The sequence below is a fragment of the Haemorhous mexicanus genome, chromosome 15 (assembly GCF_027477595.1).
Source record: "Haemorhous mexicanus isolate bHaeMex1 chromosome 15, bHaeMex1.pri, whole genome shotgun sequence".
Classification (NCBI taxonomy): Eukaryota; Metazoa; Chordata; class Aves; order Passeriformes; family Fringillidae; genus Haemorhous; species Haemorhous mexicanus.
In genome coordinates this window covers 8,599,835-8,620,835 of record NC_082355.1, presented here as the reverse complement: position 1 = coordinate 8,620,835, position 21,001 = coordinate 8,599,835, and the positions used below count along the sequence as shown (strand labels likewise).

Below are 21,001 nucleotides of genomic sequence, written 5' to 3'. Positions count from 1 at the left end.
CACAGCCACTGAGGTCCCCGGACCTCCCTCCTTTATCTTGGAGTCCTGCCCACAGCTGCCCCAGACACAGGGGAGTTGAGGGCTGCGCAGCACAGTTTCCTCTCTTGATATTCCTAAATAAATTCTTTCTTGTGTCTAAAGGAAACAGCAGCCAGATACCAAATACTAAACCAAACCCTTCTTCTCAGAGGAAGTTTTTAAGCAAAGATGAATTTTGCTCTCAGATTAATCATTGAAATACAGGATGAACACACAAGAAAGCTCTAAGAATATGAATTGAATTCAAAGGCTTGGCTGGATATGTGTCCCAAGAGATGCCCGTGTGTGGGAAGAAAGGTCAGGAGAAGCCTTTGCAAAAGACCCAGATCAAAGAGCTCTCCCTTGCTGACAAATCTGGTTGCACAAAGGACAGCCCCTCTCTCCGAAGTTCAGGCTTCTGAAGTTGTCTTTAGAAGTGTAAAATCAAAGGCAGCTTATTGATCATACGCCTTTAGATCACAGTGATTTTCAGGTCATCACCATAACTTTGAGCAAGTAGAAGTGAATGGGAGAATTTCCTTAGGTTTGCAGGGGGGAATTGTGCATCTCTCTTGGGCAGTCAGTGCCATAGCTGATGCCTTTTTGGGACTACCTAAAAAAAGAGGCCAGACAAAATTAAGGAAATAAAAAGCAGTTACATTTATTGAAGGGCCTTCAAGTACATTTCAGGCAGATGAAGCCCCCAAGGGGCTACACCCAAAAATCGATGACAGGTCATGGGGTTTTATACTTTTACAAATTTGGTCTATTTGCATATTGGGGGTTAATGTTCCAATTACAGCTCCAGGTAATGAAGTCATTTACCCTAAGTTTGCTCTCCCCAACTCACTTTTGTTTATACCTCTCGGGCCCTGAGACAGTGAGGTGTCCTTGATTCTCAGGCCTAGAGAGGAATTGTTGTGTCTGACCAAAGTGGGAGAACAGTAGCTAATACTGTATATAGAGTTTGGTTATACACTAAAGAATTACAGAATTACAAATATATGAATAATATAAAAGCTAAAATCATAAGGCATCATAGCCAGAGCCCTGCTGAACTGTTCCTGTAATGAGCTGATCAAGTTTCAGACTTTTCTTATGCAAATGTTACATTAAAAGGGTGATTTACTAGAGGCTGTACCTTTATCTTCAAATAAAAACCCCAACACCTGTTGGAGATGATAAAGGTGTTTAGCAACACCAGATTTCTCCTACAAGCCTCACCTCTTCCACCAGCACTGACTTTCCTGCTGCTGGTGTTTCCTTTGCCCTGGCTGCCTGTGGTGTGTCTGACCAAAACCCCACCAACACACCAGGTACCCCCTGGCCCTGCCATCCCTGGGCTCTCTGAGGATGTCACAGCATGGAATTCCAGCAGCACCTGGAATTTCCTACACACAGCCAAAGGCTCCTTCCCAGGGCCATCCACATCTATCAGAGCTTCTTCTGTATGGCACCATCTTCTTATGCAGGTTAAATGTTCTACATTTTTTCTGATTGTTCTTCTTCTGCCTACAAAGGAGGAAAGAAGAGACATGGTAAAAACAATTCACTGCTCCCAAGAGTCTCATCAGTCCCTCCCTTGCCCACTTATGGTGCTGTATGAATCTGTGGGTGGCGAAGGACATTTATGTGTGACTTGATCCATGATTTTTGCCTGTATATACACTTCCAGCTTTGCAGGGCACCTTGTCCACAAGAAACTTCATGTCTCACATGTGCTGTAAATATTTGTCCTTACACTATGCCTTTGCTCCTGGGAGATAGATTGCTTTTGCTGACCTTCCTTTCAGTAATTTCTGCTCCTGCCTTTTAAAAACATGCAGAAGAAATATGTTAGGACATGAATAATATGTTTTCAGTTTAATTTAAACAGGAAAGCAGTAAAGGGTATGAGAGAAAAGTGGAGGACACAAGGAGTTATGAAAACTAGAGAGCAGCAGTGTTCCAGGAAGAGAAAACCAGCAGGAAAAAGGAACATTACAGAGGGCTGTGTTAAATGGAAACCTGGCAGGGTCGCAAAATCAAGTGAGCATCTGAGATTAACAACAGGCTGAGAATTAATGAGCCACCAGAGCTGTCCTCAGTGAGCAGCAGCAGTGCCTCGTGCCTCATGCATTGCCTCTTGTGCTCTCCTGCTCACCACACCTCATCTCCCATCGATGCAGAATCATTTTGCAAACCCATATTAAATCCAGGGAGAGAGCACTTCATGGGCAATGTGTTAACTCATTCTGTCATTGAAGCTACAAAAGCCAAATTTCCCAGTCCTGAAGTCTGATGGTTCCCAGGTGGGATCTTGGGATCCAGTCAACCCAAGCAAAAACCTAAAGAAATGGCTGGTATCTGGCAAGATGAGTATTTGACATATTTGCATCCTCCTGTCCCGTGGCTCTTTGGTCACTGTTACTGTTTGCAGAGGACAAAAAAGGCCTGAAGCCATTTCAGTCTGCTGAGATATTCTATAGAGATCAGTTTGAGAAACTACAGGTTTTCTGGACTGAAAAACAGAATTACAGCTGTACTCATCACGTGAGGTGTTTTTGATTTGAACATTTTAATATCACCAAAATGTTAAATAAATTTTAAATTAAATATTTAAAAAATGAATGCAACCTACAATGAGCCTTAACACTTAGATGAAGTCAGCTTTAAAAAGAAAAAAAAAAAAGAAAAACAACTGTGGGCTTGCTTACATGGGTATAGCTGATATACAGGTTGCTATGATGCCTTGGTTACTGGTAAAATGTGTGCAGACTGATTACAGTGTCACGTGTGAGTTTCAGTGAGAAAGTTTATCCATCCTGATTTAATACAGTCCATCCCTGGCATTTCTCCCTCTCTAGTCTTTCTTTGTGTGCTACATCCCCTTTGCATTAGAATTTAAAAAAAAATCCAAGCTTTTTATATTATTTTGCTCTATCTTCTTCCTGCTCTTAAAACACCTGACAATTCTGGCTTTAAAGAATGTAATTCAAAGTTGATGCCACAGGGTTTCAACCCAGGCACCACGGGGTGGATCCAAATGAGATGCAGAGGTAAAAGGTATATCTGAAGCAGAGAGAGACAAACACATTTATTCCAGGAGCTCTCTCAGCAGGCAGAGGTGGTGACAGTTCTCTGTATCTATAATCAAGGGCTCACACTGTTGCTTTCTAAGTCTGCCATACATTTCTAGTGACTTGAGTAGGATAAATATCAAGAGCTTCTTGCATAATTGTGCTATTTAAAAGAAAAATAAAAAAATCTGTTGTGGACTGTAGTCAACAATACACCAGAAAATAGCACATAGTGTTTGTTAAAAATGGCACCCCCAATTCAGTTTCTGAAAATTCACGGTTTAAGGGTGACTTGAGTTTTCTATAGATCTGCACCTTCCTCTGCTGCTAAAATGCAGAAAGAAGGAACACACTTCAAACCAGCCTCTGCTCCACACCTGATGCTCCCCAGTCCTTCCCCTCCTGTCTCTTCCCAGTTCAGGTCAGAGATGTTCTGTGACTCACACCCTGAAGTCACGGAAACTTTCAACCAAGTGAGTGCAGGCAATTTCAGACTACTGCCAACAACAGAATAATTTACTAAGAATTATCAAAGTTATCACCAAAGCCTGCTTGATCAAAGCCTCTATTGAGAAGTGCCCCTTGGTGAGAATGAAAATAGAGATCAGAACTAGGTTTCAAGGTAGTTATTTGCATATTATTTGTTCTGCTGTTACACAATAGCTCTCTCAGTCTCACCCTCTGGGACTGGGAGATGAGTGGATTCCTCTGTTCATGGGCTGTGTCTAAACCCAGAAGAACCATGGTGATAATCTGCTCTGATCTGTGGCAGAACTCAGCACAGGAGCCTTCCCCTGTTCTGCTTTAGCTCTCACCTCCTACCTGAGATGTATTAGTTTAATTTCCATGTGTGGGTCCAGCTTGTTTGGGGTGCCATAACTCCAAGCTGCTTACTGGGAGAAGTGAAACTGGAGTTGGTTGTGCAACCTCAACAGAAGGTGAAACAATAGACTTCAAGGAGCTATGATCTTGTTTCCAACCTCAGAAAACCTCCCAAATTAATCGCCCTTCACATTTGCTCTTGTTAAAGGTTAGAATAATCCATTCCCTTCCATTGCAGTAACCTAGCACACTGTTATCACTCCTAAAACCTTATTAAATTTCAAAATATGATTAAGTGGATTCTTGAGGGAAGCTGGTGTTGGGGGAACTGGGGTGGCTTTTTTTCTCCTGAAAGGTTAAAATATTCATGTGAGTATCAAGCACACAGCTTATGGGAATTCTTCTATTTTATGGTGGCATATGATACCCAGAGGCATTACATATTAAGAAAACCTATTGATCTCTAGGTTTTAGTAAACGCTAAACTACTGCACTTGTGAAAAGAGTGTTTTTTAATCAGGAATGATTCCATAATGATGAGAGAAGTATCACAGTGTTTCAACCTGCCTTTTTTCCAAAATGCTGCCATCACACACAGTGACTTGTTGAGTCAGCTGCAGGGAGCCATGAAGGGGACAGCAGTTCTGTCTCATTAGGGATGGCAATCATATGAAATGGGATTTTACTCTGGATCCAAAGAAATGCAGAAAAGGTCAACATTTCTGAAGGAATACTTATGCATTTGTATCTTTTGCTCCAGCAAAAAAAGGAAGTATTATACTTCATGACTTTGTTTTGAACTTGTGGGTTTTATTTTTAATGGAAATCCAGGGGAAATGGCCCAGCTGTGACTGGTGAGTGCAGTGGGTGGGACAAGGTGCTGGCACCTGGCACTGAGTGCTGTGGGAACAATCAGGGAATGCTCACCTTGCTTCCCCAGCTGATGTGAGAGCACAAAGCTCCTCCAGTACACCTGGTTCCTAATTACCTACAGGCTTTTTGCCCTTTTTTCTTTTTGTATTAAGGCAGTATTTAGATCATGTGGGTACTCTGAGAATGTGATATCTGTAGAATCCTAGGCTAAAGCCTTTGCTTGATGTTGATGTTATTGGGTGGCTTTTCAAACTGCTTTAAAAATCAGAGGACTATTGAGCTGGGGGAAAGAGGAGAAGTTGCTCATCTAGCACCTCTAATACATTCATGAGCTGCAAGACAGCTCCCAGAAAGTGATCATTGTGTGTCAGGGGACACCAGATGAAAGGACAAGATCAGGAACATTGCTTAGGATATCCAGTGCCTTCCTTAACAGCCAGCTGGCCTCCTTCCAAGGAAACTCAGACAGCTGCTTCATCTCAGGGCCAATTTAATGCTCAGAACAAACTTGGATTTGGAGTATTCTCAGAACAAGGGTAATGTGAGAGGACTGAGTGCACCACCAGCACCATTTCCAGCCTCTGAGAACCACCTGCATGCTGTTCCCAGCGCAGGTGCATTTGAAGATTCCCTCCAAGATTCCCTCAGTGACCAGGTGTTTTTGCAGAAAAACACTAGACTATGGTATAAAGGAAACAAAAGGGAGAAGAGAAAGCAGCTCATGTCATCTCTGCTGTTTGAGAGCTGCCCTGCTACTTCAGCTAAATCTCTGGTTTGGAAAACATATAAGGTTAAATTGCAGCAATAAATATTAAGTAGGTAACTTCTGTTTCCAGTAGCCTGTATCTGTTCTTGCTGATCAGCATGTCTGTTTGCTGCCTTTCCACCAAGCCACACATTTAATTTCTTTAAATCTTCATCATTTGGGGCTATTCTGTTATTGACAAAGTTATTTATTTTGATGTAGATTATGCATCTTCAGAGGGTGTATTTCATCACTGCTTCAGAGCTCATTTGACACTTTTCTTCTGGCATATCTGTCTCCTGAATAAGACATCTGTGTCATGGGCTGCTATAAATCATGGATGGAAAAAACAGCATCAGGGACAATTTCTCTAAGGGCAGTAACACTGAAACCCTCTGTGCAGGTTTTGGATAAAGATGGATTTTTAAATGAAGGTAAAATTGTATTACTTCGAAAATGCAATGAGATCACTTGATGGGGATTCAGTCAACATCTATTCCATAACATTTGCCCCTGAACATTTTATAAGTGCATAATGTTTTAGGACATCCATGTGGTCATGAGCCAAAAGCTGTGCTGAATTAGGAATCAAAAAAGCTCCAACTGGTATATCATTATTAATTTCTAATTCCCCATCTGCAAGGTGTAACAGATAAAGAATCCTGTGTCCTGAAATTGCATTTGACAAGTGGAAGAAAAATGCATGTCAGCACTTGTCATGAAAAAGGGAGGCTGAAGAGGGAAAGGAACTTGCACATGAAGCATGATAAAAATGTTTTAACAGAATAAATGTGCATGAAAACTCCTAATACACCAGTATTGGAGACAGAAGTCTACATTTGAGAGACTTTATGAAGTGATTTGGATGTCAAAAAAGAAGTGACATTAAATATCCACTTTGCATAAGTGTTAACAACTGTACAAGATTCAAAAAATGGGAAGTATGGTCTGTTTATTTCACCTGGCACAGTATGTTATAGTGCAGTAATTTGCACAGTAAAGTGTTCTCCAAGAATGTCAAATTTATCATCTTGTCACCAGATCGTTACTGTCCACCAATATGAGACCCAAAAGGCATAATCAGAGCTGTATCCAAGGAGAAACGATTCAAAAATTTTTAGTCAATACCTGTCAAGTAAATAGGGCTTGAGAAGTGGGACTCTGTTATTTAATCCACTCTTCAAAGTGTACATACAGCTGATAGAACAGAAAATTCACTGCAGAAAGTTTCACAGGGCTCCTCTCCCTCTTAGGAACAGCTCTGGAAAGTGCTGGAGGGTGCTGGTTGTGCAGTGTAACCCCTGTGGAAGAGAACAAGCTTTAAATTAAAGCTGGATTTGGGACAATTAACACAAATGAACATACAAACCAATGCTTGGACAGCTCTGGAAAGGAGAGGACGTGTGTGCAGATATTCTTTCCCTCCTCCCTGTCTGCCATTTCACTCCTGTGGTGGTGCTGACACCTGGATGCTGCACCAAGCCCTGTCCAGCTGCAGGCAGGACCCTCCTCACCCTTCCTCTTTGGGAATGGGAGGGTCTCACCTTGAAGCCAGCCTTGCAGCCCTCACAGTTACAAATGGGACAGTTGTGGGGGGATAGAATGTAAGAAAATAAAGACAGTGCAGAAGGCAATCTCACCTCTGAGGAGTTGCAGCTGTACTGATCACCAAAGATTAGGAACAGGCCTGCCCTTAACAGGCCACAGCTGTGTCCAGTGAGGATGAGGGCTATAAAAGAGTGGGTTAGCTGGGTGAGAGGGGAGTTGGGGTTTGTTGGCTGTGCTGTGAAGATGAAGGAGTCAGTGGTGTGAGAAATCACTGAGAATGTATGGAACTTTTGCAATAAGATGCCAACAGGCAGTCACTGTGATGGCCAACTTCCCATGGAGTTATTTCCTGGGCTGCCTTACCTTTTTTTTTTGTTTCTGTAATTAATCTTGGGTTTAGCTGCTGTGGCTCAAACAGCAATTGTCCTTTACAAGATTACACTAAAAAATGATTTAACACTGTATTACACTGAGCAAAGGGTGATACTAAATACAGGCAAGTGTGCAAACATTTCAGTAGGCAGGTAATCACTGTAGCCAGAAGAGTATATTTGCTAGGAGTTCTGCAAATATTTAGCATTTAAAGGTTGCTGCTGTTACTTTACAACCTTATAAGGTCTTACCAAATGATACTCTTCTAGTCTGAAAGCTAATTTTTTTCTTCAGCAGAAGCCATGGATGCAAAAAATTTAGTCAGCTTGGAAAACTTGGTCCTCTGCAGGTATGTGTGGTCTTTTCTGTAAGCCAGCACTTCAAAGCACTTCATGAATGATGCGGGATAATGGAGTCCAAGTTGAAAAGCACTTCAAAAATTGTAGAATACTTTGTCAACACAAATCCTCCACACTGCTGGATTTATATTGTGACTTTTTCTAAAGAAACTAATTCTAACCATTGAAATATCACCCCTTGTAACATATAATGTTATAATTATGTGTGACAAGGAAAGAAATAGATTATTTTCCTCACTATTTTGGTTTCTGACTGCTTACAATGACCAATTCCTACTTACATCAGCAGTAACACCAGTGTGGCTTCTCATACAGAGAATCAGACATCCAGCATTTTGATTCAGAATGGTAGTAAGAAAAGTGATTATTAATTCAAATGCATAAATAAACCTTGGAGTTCCCAGCCCTACATCCCTAAATCCTTTTTCAAAACAAGGAGATAAATCTGTTGAGACAGATCCCCTGTGTTGAAAGCTGTCCTGCAGCCACATCTTCCCTGGAATGTTAACAATTTCAAACCCATTTGTCTCAAATAGAGTTTGGATCTCCTAAAGTCCTTGTGTTACTTAAATTGAAAGTACATCCATTACTTATCCCATTAGTTTTCTTTTTTAAACTTTTTTGTGTTTAAAATGCAGACTCCCCAGCTGCCTTCAGTAAAATACCTTCTGAGGAATTGTCAGCTGGAGGTGTCACTAGGCTTCCTCAGGTTTAATTTCATGATCTTATGATGACCAAAGGCTATTTCCACTCAGAAGTTCTACAGCCAAGATCCCAGAAATGGTATTGCAGGTCTAAGGGAGACAAGGTGGGGGCTCTTGCTCAGCTGCACTGGAGCAAACTGGAGTAGCTCTGCTGGTGTTAATGTACCTGCATCAATTGGGAGCTGATGTAAGGAGAAAATAAACATTTGGGTTTTCTCCCTGCCACTGCCCTTTAATTTGTAATGCCATAATTATCAACAACTCCTTCTAATCATCTGTTTCCCACTGAAGATTAATGCTAAGTAATCGGGTTCAAGAGAAGAGATTTTTATCCTGTGAGGCCCTGAGGCAATTGGAATATTTTCCTGTAGGGAGTATTCTAGAGGAAGCAACAGGGATGATTAGAGAGGGCACTAGATTTGGGGACTCTGTTAATGAGGCTGACATTAGTCTCTTGCAGAGTAGAAAGGTCATTTCAGTTCCCTGCCCCAGCTTCTTCATCCAGACTGTCATGAGGATGCTCCTTGCCCTCCTTCAGTCCAGCACCTGTCCTCCTTATTCTGACTATCTCTCTCCCCTTTTCCTTGTTATGGGTTAAGCCAGACAAAGAATAGTTTCTAAAATAATTTGAGAATCAAGCTCCCCAGAACAGCAAGATATTTGGGGATTTAAAAAACCATTAAAATTAGATTCAGTTGGGTTGCCTTTTGGTTTTCTGAGGTATTAGAAGTTACTGGTATGGGGTTCAGGGAATCTAAGTAGTTTAGAAGATAGAAATTTGCATTTAAAAATAATGACAGCTAAGATTCTCGGGGGAGTTGAGAATCTTTAAAGGAAAGTACTTTGAAGCATAAGAAATGTTTTAAGAACTGAGAATTTGAAAACTATACTGTGCTTTTCTGAGAGAGTGTGCAAAGCTGCTTTTTCCTTTCTAAAGATATTTGTGTCTTACTCTCCGAGGCCAACTGTGCTTTAGATTAACACCTGAGTATTCCCAAACAGCTGGCTGCAAATGAAGAGTCCTCTTCTCTCTCCCCCTCACATCCCATTCACCACAGCTTCTTGGGAGGCTGCAGGTGACTCATTTACCTTGGGGCCACCCTGTACAGCAGCACAGACATTAAAGGCAGGCTGAGACAAGGGCACAGAGTGATAGAAGGTCAAATGGCTTCACACTGACGGAGGGCAGGGTTAGATTAGATGTTAGGAAGAAATTCTTCCCTGTGAGGATGGTAAGGGCCTGGCACAGGGTGCCCAGAGCAGCTGTGGCTGCCCCATCCCTGGAAGTGTTCTAGGCCAGGTTGGATGGGGCTTGGAACAACCTTATCTGGTGAAAGTTGTCTCTGCCCAGGGCAGAGGCTTGGATCTAAGTGATCTTCAAGGTCCCTTCCCTCACAAATCATTCTATGAGTCTAAGAAATCAGCCTAAGGGCAAACTGGAACCTTGGCAACCAGTGGCTGCTCACACTGATAATTTCCAATAAAAGTTTCTCATACTCCCAAAGTTTTCTTCCTGCTGGGAAGTCTGCTGGGCTTTTATTCAGTGTTGTTTTCCAGGTGTCCTCTGAAGCATTTAGCTGCAGGTCAGCAGTGAGTCTTACTGACTCATCACACTCTGTGACTCATGCCCCTTCCATGGGTACATGGGTGGCTGTGGATGCCCAGCACCAACAGCAACCCATATTAAAGATGGGAAAATATTGCTTGGAAAGGGACCAACCTCTGATCATTTGGATATGGTCTCTACTTTTCAAAAACAGTAAGGATTTGAACAAAAAATCAGCGCTGAATAGATGGCTACAGAAGATGTTGCTGAGACAAAACAACTTCCTGTACTGTTCTATTTGAAATATGAGTTGGGATTTTTTCTATAGTAACAAAAATAAGCATTGTGACTGTTCCTACGTGTAGGGGAAGAAGGGAGAGATGTGATTACTGAGCTAACTGGACTTGAGCAGCACCAGGTAAATTAAATGCTAAAATACATCTTTGCATCCTAAATCAATGTGTAGGTAAATAGTAAATCCAGAAAGTTTAATCTGATTTCACATCCATCGGTGGCAGATGGAATCAAGGGTTTTGATGAGGCATCAGAATTCCAGCTGTGCCAAGAATGGTTAAGGGAAGGTGTAAAATTTGATTCCTTTTTGTGAAAACTGAAGAAATTTGAAGGCTGAAAGACCTGATTGTTCTTTAGGATGTAAGGAAACCAAAAGTTGCAGAGCAGCAGTTACAGGCATTAATTTGGGTTTGCGCAATTCTTGCAAATTCAAGGAGATTCCTCAGTCTCCCTCCTGGTGCAGAGGGATCTGTGGATGTGTATATGCACAATCCCTCACTTTAATAGGATGGCCTTTTAGTAAAACAATGTGCTGGCCTGAAGAGAGAAAAGCTCCAGGGAAGCAGCAAAGTGCTGAGCAGCCTCACTCACAGTTTTCTGTTTGGCCATCCCACAGGAAGCTCTCAGCACTTTTTATTTGAATCTCTGTTGTGAATCCCTGAAGACTTCATCAGAAGGAAAAAAAGAAAAAAGTTCCGCTGCTTGTCACACTTATTTTTTTCCTGAGTCTCTGAGGGATAGAGTGTCTCTGCAAAGACAAAAGTAGAACTCCTCCTTTGTCAAAAAAATAGTCCAGAAAGTTAATACCTTTATCTCTACACACAGAGCACTCGATATCTCTAGGAGCTTTTTTTAAATTTATTTTTAAATGGAGCTATACATTTCCCAAGACTGGCTCCTTTTGTGTGTGCAAAGGGCTCTTTCTCTGCTGGTGGAATTTACCATGCATAACCTTTCTTTCACATAATAAACTCCCCCAGGAGAACAGGTCTCTGCTTTTGGAACCTTCAGCTCCACCAGCCAATTGAAGTCACCCTGTTCTTAAGGGACAGGTTTCTTGGTCTGTTCAGCTGCCCCCATGTGACGAAAGAAGAAAGGACTGAGCAGGCAGGTTCAATAGGTTGAATTGCAATGTCAGAGAACACACCACCTTGTCCATGGGAAAACCTTAGCAGCATAAACTGTGCAAATTAAAAAAAAAAAACCCATAAAAAGGTATTGCTCTAAATTATTAGAGTGAAATAAATTAGTAATTTTCTGCAGTCAGCTATGTTGTTTCAATGACTGGGTTAGAGGAAAGGTCTTCACCCAGGTCATGAGACACTGTACATAAGAGCCGTGTCTAAATGTGGATTTCAATTTTGCAAAAGGTATTTCTCCTTTTTTAATAGATCACTAAAATCTGACATTAAACCACTCTGGCACATTAAGGTCTTGCTAAAGACCTAAGGGTGAAGTTATTCTACACATGTTGCAGTCTACAAAAATTTCCCTGGGCTTTTAGCAGGGACAGACTCACTTGTGAATTCAGAGTTAGAGGTTGGCTAAGTGACAAAGATTTAGGGAGCATCTCCCAAGAAAGGCTTTAGACAGACCCAAATGCTCTCAGCTGCCATAACGAGCTGTCTGGCAGAGCCAGGCTGAGCCTGAGCAGATCCACGGTGACTCTCAGCAGGAGCTCAGCGCTCTGCTCAGAGCTGCTTGACCTCCAGCCACCTCTGGGCTTGCTGGCCTGAGGGAAGAGAGGGCTCACATCACTCCCTGCAGAAATGGCTCTAGAGAAATGGATTCTAAATCCACTGGGAATGAAAGGACTTTGTTAAATACTTGTGAAAATCCCTACTAGGCTCCTCTCTTGGCAAATGCAAACACTTTAACAGTGGCTCCTAGGGTTTCACTCACTCTCAGTCTTACCTTGCCTTTAGAGCGAGGAAGTCCTGTCCTGCTCAAACATGTTAAAAATAAGCAGCTCAACCAATGTAATAAATCAGGGATTGCAGAGGAGTTCATAAGGGAGAGCATGCTGACACAAGTATCAGAGTCTGATTAAGCTCTGATTCAAATAGAATTTTGAATTACAATATAATATTCAAAAGTAGATGAAGACACAGATTTCACAGAGAGTAGATGTGACAGTGTTGCACAAGGCTGCAATATCTTTATTTATAACACTCTCTAGTATGTAGAACTTGGTATTTGCTCCCACAAACAGTGAGATTCTAGCTCATATAGCTGTTTCTAGGAAGACAAGTCACAAAGATGTGAGTGAACTTGAGGCAAATGGGATGAAGTAGAAGTACAGATTCCAGCAAGGATGCATCTAATTTTTTGTCATGGAGATTTATCCTTGTTGACCCAAAACACTTGGAGTCATTGCAAAATATTTTATATCAGTGTTTTAACTGTTTTATCAAGTTAGTTTATAAATAGCCTGATAAAGCTGACTGGACCACTAGAGGTTGCTTTCATTTGCAAGAATGAAATTTCAATGCATTCTCAGCTCCCCTTGGCAGCACTGGAGTCCTGTGGAGCTCTGCTTTGCTGTACAGAGGGATGCACTGCAAGGGGGCTTTAGGTCATGATCCATTTTCCATCCAACTGAGCAAGCTGCCCTCAGAGGTGTTTGATGTATAGCTGGGATCTGAAGGGACATTTCCAGTTGTCCAATGAGGACAGTGCTTGAGCAGCAGCTAACACCAGGCTACTTGCTGTCGAAAATACTAGGTCATGGTTATTCTTTCCTCCTGCCCGAGGGACATGTCTCAGCTGGGGTTTTCAAAGTTAGAAAGTTTATGGTTTAATTCTTATGAATTAAAAGGTCTTTAAGGAAAATTCAAGCAACTGGAAAGATATTTGGAATGTTGTGGTTTCCTGCTTGTGTACCAAACTTAAATGTAATTCATTTAACATGGGCTTTCTTGTTTCCCAGTGCACTATCAGATTGGATTTTTTCTCTGCACTCTTGCTTTAGGGAGTTAATCAATATAGATATTTGGATGCTGGACCTCATTGGAAAGTGTCTCCATTTCCTGTTGCTGGCAGAAAGGGGAACCAAGGCTCTTGATAGTCAAGGACTAGAGAGGGCTGGGTTTGGGATTATCCAGCTCCACAACCTTTAGTCCGTGACCACTCTCTAACCAGGACAAAAACTTAAATATACAAGATAAGTATTTGTGAATGACTAAAACTTTGTTTTGCCCCTGGGCACTGCTCCAGTTCCACAGTGTCCCTGGCTGAAGCTGGCTCCAGGGCATCCCTGCAGGGCAGCCTATGTGTGGGCAAAGAGCCAGGCTGGGAAAGGAGCTGGTGTGATTTCTACTCCAGGCTTTGTGGTGGCAGAGCAATTATGTACTTTCTATAGCTCCCCAGTTCAAGATTGTTCAAACAAATAGCTCTACCTATTTTATCTTCCTCTAGCTTCCCAACAGGATATCTTTTTCAGTCAGAAGCAGAAATGTGCATTTCTAAACTGTAGCAGGCTTCTCCCCGGAATGAGGTCTGTGTGATGACCTTCCTCTAACTGGATCATTTTTTGTGGTATTTTCTGCAGATTGCAGCAGGTAGCAAATAGTTTTTGTCAAAGCTTTCAAATACAGTAATTTGATATTCCAGATGGTGCTGTATGATGTTATTTTGACTTTGCTGCTATATTATTTGATGCTCTTTTTGAAATCTAAGTACATCATGTGAAAAAATTCTCATTAAATTATTCAAATATTTTCTTATGAGTCTGTAATACAGGTAAAATGCAGAAGGAAAATAATTGCTGGAGATGTTATTTTTTACCCAAGAACTATGATTTTCTAATAAACATAATATTCCTTGCTGAAGAAGAGATCTATTTATTAAAAAGAGCCATTGTTTGCTTTTCAAGGTAACATCTTGGACTTTTGTTTGCTTCTTCAGACTGAATGAATAATGTGTATTTACAGACTCTGTGTATAAAGCTGCATTATCTTTCATTGCTCTTGCAGCCTTTCTGGGGTGTTAGGTTGGGAAATGTATTGTAATTAAAAATGAGGAGCTGGCTTTAAAAAATAGTTATCCGTGGCTGTGCCTGGGAAAGAAACATTATTTCTTTTGTGACAAAAGAATAATAACCCTGGCAGATGGGTTGCTGCAGAGCTGGAAGGAAAGCTCTGTTAGAGTGGGACTGACAAAGCCATCTGTGCCGAGCAGGAAGTCCTGTCGTGGAGGTAATAAAAAGACACAGTTTCAGTTCAACTGGTTCCAGATAATCCCAACTTTAAGCTTGCCTTCCGACTTGCGAGGAAATATCATGGTGCCAAGATATTAATGGCTCTCCTAGCTTATTGAAATGACCTTGTTGTTGTTCCTTCAGCAAAGATTATTTGAGAATTGAGTATCCTGCCTTCTTCTCTCTGCTAGATTCTACCAGCACCTGAATTCCTCAGCATTAACACAGAGCAGGCCCAAGGAATTCTGTTGCAGTCAGGGCCCTGACAGCTGTAGATGCATCACACTGATACAGGAGGAGAGGAAACCTCCCTGTATTTGCAGAGTTAGGTGAGTCTTTGAGGAGGATTATCCCAAGCAAACTTCTCAATAGAACCTCAAGAGAATCGTTTCAATTTGACTTTTGTTTTGTTGACTATTCAATGTTACCCAATCTTTTCCTCTCTTAAAATAGATTAATGGGTTTCCTACCAATCATTCCTTTTTTGTTTTTTTCCCTTTTTCTGTGGTTTTCAGCTGATTTTGCCAAGGAGGAAGGGGTACAGATGTAAGTATTACAGCGTCCTCTGGCTTGTTTTAAAAATAAGACAGATTGGATCCCTAATATTTGCTCTCTTTATCATTATATTCTTTTCCTTTTTGCTAAAAAAGTCCATTTAAATGAGGTGAAGCAGAAAAGCTTCTTTCAAAAATAATTACTTAGAGGCTTTCCAGCCATGTGAAAATGAAGAAAATCTAAAAACCTAAATCTTCAACAGAGAAATGCAAAGCCATTGGTGATAAGCTTTACCTTGAAAAGACAGAAAGGTGCAAACCAGAACATTCTGATACAAACGCCATGGTTTCTTCTTGAGGAGGAAGATGACACAAAATTCCAGATCTAATCAGGATGCTGCTCTTTCAGGATGGGTACAGTCTCACCCAAGCAAGCTGGAGCTCATTTCTGCTTTGATCTGAGCTGCAGCTCCAAAATTTGGTTGAAAGGCAAGACATGAGTAGGGCCATTGATGCTGTGATCAATGCTGTGTTTGAGAGTAGCAAAAGTCTTACAATAAACAGCAGGGATTGCTTTCCCATTTTTGTGGCGACTGAAGTACTGCAACAGCTTGCAGACATTTTCATTGTGACACCTGCCTTCTCCTGGCATCCCAGTCTCAAACCTGCTAAAGATGTAAACCTGGGCATCCTCCTGAGCCTGCACTCAAGGATGCTCTTTGGAAAGCTTTGGTTCAAAGCATGTGGGCTTAGGCATTTCTTTTGTCTGAGGCTGTGTATTTAAAGGGAAAACCACCCTCCTTGTTTGAGTCCTACCCAGGAGATTCTGATACCTAACAAATAACTTATAGGGGAGCAATTATTCATAAAAATAAAAATGGGTTCTGGGTAAAAAAGCTGGTACTTGGTTAATGATGCCTTTTTTCTCGGTTTGTGAGAAGAAGCTGGACAAAGAAGGAAGAGCAATATTTCACAATTTAGTGTTTTCATATGTTGCTGAGAACAAAAGCCCTCACAAGAGTACTTGAGTCTCTCTAAGCTAGGGAAGAATGCTTCAAGAGCACAAGAAGGTTTAGCTCTTTGTTTTCCTAATCTGTTTTCTGAGTTCAGACTCAAGTTTCTTTGCTTTGCTTTATTGACCTTGAAATTAGCAATGGTAAACAGACCAATATAAATCACCTTGCTAAGATTAGGCTCTTTCACAGTCCCTCTCATAAAACAGCTCTGGGGAGTCATTGCAGGAAGCTTTGTAGTCAAATAAGTACCAAGCAGCCTTGGTTCCATGGATGAACAGAAACCACATTGTTATTTAATGGTACTAGCAAGGTTAATTAACAAAGTGAGATGATTAATTCACTGAGACATCTCAAGTAAACACAAGAGTTTGAGTTTAATCTCTGGATGTGCCTCCACTGCTAAAACCATTTTATTTTTATTTTAATAGGGAAGAGAAGGTAGAGCTGATGTTTCTGCCAAGAGTGTGCTTGACTCGGCCAAAGACATCACAGTGGCTGTTAAGGTGCTTTAGATGTTCTGTCCTTGTAGCATTCACAATTACTGTTTTAAGAGTTTGGATGTACAAAGGGTATGAAAAAAAATTTATAGAAAATTAGATCTATAGCCTTCTGCAATAGCAGAAACAATGATAGTTTATGTAACTATCATTGTACCATTTCAGGGAAGAGTGTGAAAACTTAATTCAAGTCAGTGCAAATGATGCCCCCTCAAGTAGGTAACAGGTGAGCTGTAGCTGCCAGGTTCCAGCTGCCTGTCTGCCACAAGACACCTGCTGTGAGGCCACAAAGGCCACCATCAGCCCCTCCTAGGTCAGACACAAAAACACAGGCTGGGGTTCAGATGAGACATGGCAGGACACTGTGCAAGGAAAAAGTAGTTTTATAAAATGTCAAAAGAGACTGAAATGCAGAGAGAAGTCCTCAGTTTGTTAACTGCTCTCTCAGCAAGGTGGGTTACTGAAGGAGAAGGTGGGATCCATTTCTCTTCACACTTAACTGTAATTCCCCCACTGGTACTAGAGCTGATGTGTTGAAGCACATATTAGTGTTTCAGTTGCTTAATTATTTGCTGCTTTGGGGCCTGACCTTTCATTGCATCCAACACAAAATAAATGGCACATGAAATACTCACTGATAAATCTCAGGACTTAGGTTCTGACCTAAAGCCCACTGACACTGAGCCTGGTTTAGGACCCTCACCACCCAGTGACCAATCTGCCACTCTGCACATATTCCTTCTGTGCAGTAACCATGGATTATTCTGAGAATAGCAAGCAAAATTTCAACAGAATGGTGTTATTTTGGAGCACAATATGAGCTGATTATCAATATATAAGTAATGAAGGTTTCATTTTGTATGGAGAATGTAAGAAAAAACTCACTTTTAACAATTGCCTCTAACTGAGGATTAATTAGTCACTATTGGAGTCTTAAGACTAAATTGGACTCTTTAAATACAAATGTCTTTATATTTTAGTTCAGCCCCAATTAATTTTTTTATTCTCCTTGAAGGGAAGCTTAGTAACTATTAAGTATCTTCTATTCCTAGAAGATAAACCAACATAGGAAATGCTGTGTCAGGGAGTCAAAAATAGGAGGTTGAAGTGAATCTTACTACTGGTGGAATGAAAAGCAATCTTTATGTTCAGTGTTAATGGTCCCTCTTTGCCTGTTTAAGAGACCTTCTGTAGTAAAACCCATTAAACAAGTGATAACAGCTTTTCAAAACAGGTTGAATTAAATGCTGAAATCTCAAACTGTGTTGAGCTTCTGTTTCTGACAGAAGAAAATTAAGTGGAAAATGAACAGAAACATTAAGAAACTATATCTTATACCTGTGAAAGTACTAGAATGGGAAAATTACTTTCCTTTGTTAGTAATCAGTCCATGGTTCAGCTACTCAGAAAGGGGATATTTCATCCACAGTAGAGAGAGTGGGCAGAAATATCTCAGCATTTGAAGAGCCATTCTTGAGGGAAGGTTTATAATTGCCTTTGGCTGAAGACCCATCACTGTCTTATGGACCAGGGAATTTTATTTTAGTGCCTTCACCTTTGCTTACAGAGAAAGCATTCTCCATTATAGCAATGTGAATGAAATTTTTAACATTCTGAACATCATAAAGCTGGGCAGGCTGCACCCAAGCCAGTTGTCGTCATTCTTTCAGAAATAATACAATTTTAAATAAATGCAGTCCCAAGTGTTCCCTTTAGTTATCACCACAAAACAATGCAGGGAAATGTTGCTTGCTGCAGCTGACATGAAGACTGATGGTGGCCAATTTGAAAAGACTGCTCATTTTCTTAAAATGCAAATACCTGCAGACCAGATCTGAAAACAGCTAATGAGCAATTTGCCTTGGAAACATATAAGACAGAAGACATTCCATCCTGATATTTTCTATATTCAGAGACATGACTTCTTGGTAATTCACCAGAGCCATAACTCACTATATGTTTCAATAGATGTTAAAAAAATGTTTGAAGTTGTCATAAATAAGATGACAAATGTGCAAACTATATGTGCAACTCTGATGAATCTGCAGAAGATGAACAAAGCAGACTTTTGTGCTCTTTAGAGAGTTCCAAAAATGGTTTAAAAATTCCCAAACCGCAGCACTCCAGCACACAGATGTCCCAGTTTAGCAAAAGCTTTCATGAACTGGTTGTCACCACAAATGTATCTGTTTAATTCTCAAGTAAATCTTCTGTAGTAAATTGTCAGATCTTATGACACAACACTAAAATAAAGGCAAAACTTCTGAATAATCATACTCTACATGTTAGCTATTCTACCTAAAATGTTTTGCTTGACCAAGCACGAAGAGTTTTTCTGGCAGTTCCCATGATTCAGAAAAACTTCAATATATTATTAAACTACATTTAAAAAGAGAATAATCTTGCTCTATTCTGAGTAGTAACAAACTTTCAGGCACTGCACAGCAGTGGAAGATTCTCCAAAGTACAGACTGCATCATGCATTGCTTTTTGAAGGCCACATCACTACATCCATGTGCACTCTCTATTTAAAACCACTGCAGCCTGTGCCTGGAGAAATGGAATGTTCTGGGCATCCAGTGCCCTCTTCTTCTGAAGAGATTTCAGTGTAGAACGTTCAGTGTTTTGATGGTCAAATTCCTTTTTCTAGTTTATGGGCTGAACTTGCTCCCATTCAGATGGTCTGGGAGCTAAGCAGCACCAGGACTACTGAAAAATATGACAGAAACTGGCAAAGGTGTGTGAGGAGGAGGAAAATACTAAAAAATGCAAACCAAGTTGATCCAAAGTCCTACAAATCTGATATGAATAAGAATAAATGAAGGACTGAAAGTTAATTCATAGAAAACCAAATGCTCTAGGTTGACATTCTTTACTGTTTGCTACATTTTTTCATACATGATTTGGACTGAGATCAAATGATCAGAAAGGTGCTCTAATAATGACAACAATCAACCTTCAGCTGTACATCTACTCAGTGCTATAATTTTGGAATTATACCAAGAGATTACAGATAATAAACTCAAGTTTTTATTTCAACTAGCAAAGATTCAAGTTATATCCATCACAGATATATACTTTTTCCAGGCAGTATTTCTGCAGAGCTAAAAGGCTTCTAGATTCAGCTGAGGTCCACATCATGCCATGAGATTAAAGGAATGGGGCATAAAGATAAAACACAGGAATGACTTATACTCTCCATGAAAGCATTTTGTTTCATATCATTGTAAAAAGGCTTTTGATTATGGAGAAAGGATCTAATTTCACAAGCCTTTAATGTAAATAATTCAGCTCTAAGAAACCATGCCAGGCTACTTTCTTTTTGATGTTTTGCAATATGTGTGCAACAGCAATTCTAACAAAGCAAAACTTCTTGTGCTTTTGAAAGATGCTGATGACTCTCCAGGAATATTTATAATTTGCCAAGTAGCCTAAGCCTGTTAACTTGAAGTGCATTATTTAAGTTTTTAATTTCCTAATCAAGATTTGCACATTTCTGAGGAATCAGCTGTGTTGCTTGCACTGCTGAGACTTTGTAATTCCCTCCTTTGCTCCAAAGTGGACACAAAAAGACTTCAAGGTTTCCAGCAGCTGAGAGGTCAATTCCCACGGTGAGCCTGTGGGTGTGATTCCTATTTCAAAGCACTGTTGCTGCCCCATGGACAGGGATATTCTGCCTGCTGCACCAACTGCCAGAGGCACAGAGAAAATGGAAAAGGTGCTGAGAAACCTGTCCCTGTGTCAATCCAGGTTCTGTTCAGAGACTCTTGTACAAATAACATCATCTAAACATGACAGAAACCCTGAATAGCACACAATGGAGGGAAACCTGTGCTATGGGGAAGTGAAAACAGCTCAAAGAAGAACTTGTTATGTCACCATGGGATGCCAAGAAAAAGATTTGGGTTCCTCTTCTGACAGATTATTGTACACTATAGGAAAAAAAAAAAAAAAAGCTTTACTGTGAATAAAGAGGCCAGGAATTTAATTCTCAGGCTCCTACAGGAAAGGCAAGCCCTACAGGAAGACTGCATTTTCACATGGTCCAGAGCTGAAATGTTCAAGTTTTGATCAGCAACTGAATGCTTTGACACTACTTTTTTCATGATAGGTCTCACAGGGCTTTGGACCCTTTCCTGCTCACTGTGAAATGAAACTGTCACATCTTGAAAGCTGCCATGGAACAGAATGGGTATCCTCCCTGCAGCTCTGCCTGTCATTGACATGATTATTCCCTTGCTACATACAGGCTGAAACAAAGCTGAGAGATTAAAGGATAAAACCTCCCCTCTACATTTTCCTTCAGGCTTTTGTCCTCACTTATCCTCACCTTTATCCCTTTTCACCCTTTGGTTACAATATCATATTGTACCATTTCATATCACACTGTTTCAGTACGTGGCTTTTGGAGTCAGAGTGGGCCAGAGCCTTTGGGGAATTTGGAGGCTGGGTGCCT

At 40.8% G+C, this 21,001-nt stretch overlaps 1 long non-coding RNA gene across 5 annotated transcripts in view; it reads right to left on the bottom strand.

Moving 5' to 3' along the window:
• Positions 1 to 654: 654 nt before the first annotated feature.
• Positions 655 to 21,001, bottom strand: part of LOC132334229 (uncharacterized) — a 35,897-nt gene continuing 15,550 nt past the window's right edge. For all 5 annotated transcript variants that reach the window (XR_009488356.1, XR_009488359.1, XR_009488358.1 and 2 more), the window contains 2 exons: positions 6,646 to 6,818; positions 655 to 1,530 (listed from right to left, as the gene is read on the bottom strand). This is a non-coding gene — a long non-coding RNA (uncharacterized LOC132334229). The remainder of the gene's footprint in view (positions 1,531 to 6,645; positions 6,819 to 21,001) is intronic.